The following is a 4,156-nucleotide window of genomic DNA, read 5'->3' as shown; positions in this document are numbered from 1 at the left end:
TCATTCTGTACAACTGAAATTTGTTTTTAATAAACAATAACTTTAGCACAGCGTGTACTAAGCTCCTAGATCTTTCTTATCAGTTATGCCGCCGAAGAAGAGACCTAAGGACTCTACTGGTACCAATTCTACTAAAGTCCCAGTGGTTTCTCAGCCAGAGAAAAATCCTTCGGGGAACCTAGTGTCTTCATTTACCTGCCCCATCTGTTGCGATATTATCATTGATAAAGAGGATGGGACGGGGGACGATTCCATATATTGTGAGGGTCTCTGTGATACTTGGATACATCGTAGATGTGCAGGTCTTTCAACCAGCGCCTTCAAGACCATAAATGAAGATCCTGACAAGGCAAATAAGCCATATAAATGCCCTCATTGTTGTTTAGTCAGTTTGTCAAAAGTAGTTATGACTTTGTCCTCCACGGTGCATGGTCTTAGTCAGAAAGTTGAGTTTCTCCAGAGATCTCTCTCCCTCGACCCCTTGACCAATACTGACACTCCTTCCTCCTCTCCAGACTCTCCTAGTAACCCTCCGCCAAGCCCTGACGCTGTTCAGCCATCAACTCGTAACTCGAGCCCGGTTATCGACTCTTCCCAGCAATTACGCAAATTTAATATAGTTGTGTCAGGTATTGATGAGAGCCCTGCTGGGACTCCAAGGACTGCTAGACTTTCTCAAAATCTGCAACAGGTATCCACTATTTTGTCTCAGCTAGACATATCCCTCCCTGACAATTCGATAAGGGATTGTATTCGTTTGGGAAAGTTCAATCCTGATAAGAAAAGGCCCGTATTGGTAACACTGAATCGTGTCTGTGATGTAGCTGCTGTGCTCTCAAATAAACACAAACTGACCACCTCTTACCCTGGAGTTAGCATCAGGCCTGATCTTTCTCCTAATCAGAGGAAAGTACGGTCACTACTCCTAAAGGAGGGATTCAGGCTCATCCAGTCAGGTTCTGCTGCAAGGACTTCAGTACGCATGAATCAGGATTCCCTGTTCATAGATGGAAACAAGTATGGTTCGGTGTCCAATGGTGTGTTTAAACCCTGTCAACCCCATCCTCCTAGCAATCAGGATGAGGATGGGCTTTCTCAATTTGATGAGAGGCTTCCAACACCTTCTCAGCCTCCTGTCACTAGTAGTCAATCTACACACAGTGATCACTCTGTGGAAACTGGTTCTGCTCCTCCCAGTTGACATTCAACTGGTCTCTTGCTCTGTGGCCTTTGGAACATTCGTAGTTTAGTCAGGAAGCTGTCCTGTTTTCAGTCTTTGATTTACAGTAAATCCATAGACTTGTTCGTTCTCACAGAAACATGGCTCTCAGAATCTTTTAATGACAAGGAAATTCTACCCACTGGTTATAATATTTTTCGTCGTGATCGGGGCTCCAGAGGTGGTGGTGTGTTAGTGGCCATTGCAGAAACTATACCAGTAACTCTGTTACTAGCCCCATCTGATTTAGAATTAATAATTATTAAACTTTGTCTGTCCTCCCCAATCATAGTTTGTTGTGTTTATTTTCCACCTTCCCCTTCTGATTCTCAAATCTCACTCTTCTTCTCATATCTTTCCTCTGTTTCTGACTTAGCACCAGACTGCCGAATGGTAGTCTTGGGTGACTTCAATCTTCCAGATATCAACTGGTCCTCTCTGTCTGCAACTTCTGGTGTATCTCAGCTTTTTTGTGACTATATGTTCTCTGCTGATCTAATGCAGTTAATTGAAGTGCCTACACATGTCTTTGGTAATACTTTGGACCTGTTGATGACTAATAATCCGGAGGATATTTCAGACTTATCAGTTGATTCCACCTGCAATAGTGGTTTTTCAGACCATTTCATGATTTGGTTCTCAATAAAGGTTAGTTTATGTTCTCAACCCAAGCTTAAACCAAAAATTGTTCATAAGTACCATCAGACTGATGTGGATGGTTTAGTATTGTACTTATCTTCATTGTTGTACCCCCAGGTTCTACCCCATGATATTAATGGAGCGTGGGTGGTCATCAAATCCTTCATTATAGAGGCACGTGACACTTTTGTTCCTTCTGTACGTATCCCTTCCAAACCTTCTCCTCCTTGGTTCACTCCATTGATTAGGCACAACGTTAACAGAGTTCGCTCCCTCCGTCGGAGATTGCGTGCTCGTCCCAACTGTTCTCGTCTTAGAAAATTACATATAGCAGAAGAGAACCTTCGTAAGCAAATGACCCTAGCCAAAGATGACTATATTTCACATATGACTCAGCAGTTCTTCTCTTCTCCGAGACTGCTTTACTCTTATATGTCCCAGTTGACGAGGTCCTCTTCTATCCCTCAGTCAGTATTCCTAGAAAGAGAATCATCTACTACTCCATTTGGTAAAGCCACCCTCTTCAACCAGTACTTTCACTCAGTTTTTACCAATAGTTCCTATAAATTGCCACCTCTTGGTCACCTCCCCTCTCCTGAGACTCAACTCTGTAAAATCAGTATATCATCTTCTGATGTTAGCGAGGTTCTTCAAAAGATCAATCTGACCAAAGCTCCTGGAGCTGATGATTTATCTCCTTTTCTTATAAAGCTCTCTTCCTCTGCTCTACTCTCTCAATTCACGAGTCTCTTTGGTAACAGTCTAATGTACAGTTCCTTTCCTAGTGACTGGAAAGTACATAAAATCAGTCCTGTCTTTAAAGGTAAAGGGGATCCATCTAATGTTTCAAATTACAGACCTATATCTCTTCTTAGTATTGTTTCCAAAATTCTCGAAAGAGTTGTATACAACAAAGTAATAGAGTTCATTCGTCCTAAATTGTCTGTGACCCAATTTGGTTTTCTGAAACACAGATCATGTGTTTCTCAGTTATTAACATCATTTGCAGTCATTTTTGATGCACTTGACAACAAACTATCAGTTGATGAGGTATTTTTTGACTTCAGCAAAGCGTTTGATACTGTACCACACCAAGAACTATTGTTTAAGTTATGGCGTATTGGTATCACAGGTCCCCTCTGGAAATGGTTCTGTAGTTATCTATCTGATCGTCACCATTACACATGTATTGAGGGGTCAGCCTCTCAGTTATTGCCAGTTAAGTCTGGAGTCCCACAAGGGAGTGTTTTGGGCCCCCTTCTCTTCCTAATATATGTAAATGATATTCCATCTCGTATCCACTCTCAGGTATTTACTTTTGCTGATGATACTAAATTCCTGCAGTCTATAAATTCTTTTCATGAATCAGAAGTTCTTCAGGAGGATATCTCCTCGTTATCAGACTGGTGTTCTGAGTGGAGTTTGAATTTAAATGTAACAAAATGCTGCCATATTTCTTTTTCCTTGAAATCTGCGGTATCTAATACTTATTATATTAGTGACCATCCAGTCTCTAAAGTGGATTCTCACCGTGACCTCGGCATCATTGTTTCATCTGACTTGTCATGGTCATCTCATTACTCCAAGATCTGTAAGAGTGCATACACTTCTCTCCATCTAATTAAGCGAACTCTTACCTCTACTACAGATGTCTCCCTTAAGAGGAGCCTTTACTTGGCCCTTGTTAGATCAAAACTCTCTTACTGTTGTCAATTATGGAGTCCCCGTACTATTAAAGATATTATTGTATTAGAGAGGATCCAACGCCGGGCATCTAAATATCTACTTTCTACCTCATTGCCATCTTATAAAGACCGTCTTATCGAACTACACCTCCTTCCTCTGATGTACTGGCTTGACTTCCAGGACATTTTGTTTCTTGTCAGAAGTATACTATTCCCATCTGATAATTTTAATATCTTCTCCTATGTGTCCTTCTGTCCACCAGGTTCTAGATCTGGCTCATCAGGGAAACTTTATTGTCAGTACCATCGACTGTCCACTACTCGCCACTTCTATTTTGCAAGGGTAGTCAGGCTATGGAATAACCTCCCTCAAATAGACCTATCGAAGTCATTCAACTTAATTAAGAAACAGATTTATAATTACTTGTGGTCTCATTTTATGTCTAATTTTGATCTTTCCCCCCACTCTTATCATTTTGTTTGCCCATGCTCTTCATGCTTTGTTTCCTAATCTGCAATTATTTTTATTTTAGGCAAAGCATTCATTTGCTTTAGCCCTTCAAAGTTCTCATGTCAGTTTTCTTAGTTGTCTGTATATAATTATTGCCATTTT

The sequence above is a fragment of the Amphimedon queenslandica genome, unplaced genomic scaffold, assembly GCF_000090795.2.
Source record: "Amphimedon queenslandica unplaced genomic scaffold, v1.1 AMPQUscaffold_11966, whole genome shotgun sequence".
In the NCBI taxonomy this organism is placed as follows: domain Eukaryota; kingdom Metazoa; phylum Porifera; class Demospongiae; order Haplosclerida; family Niphatidae; genus Amphimedon; species Amphimedon queenslandica.
The sequence above is the reverse complement of the archived record's forward strand: the minus strand, read 5'-3'. Positions refer to the sequence as shown.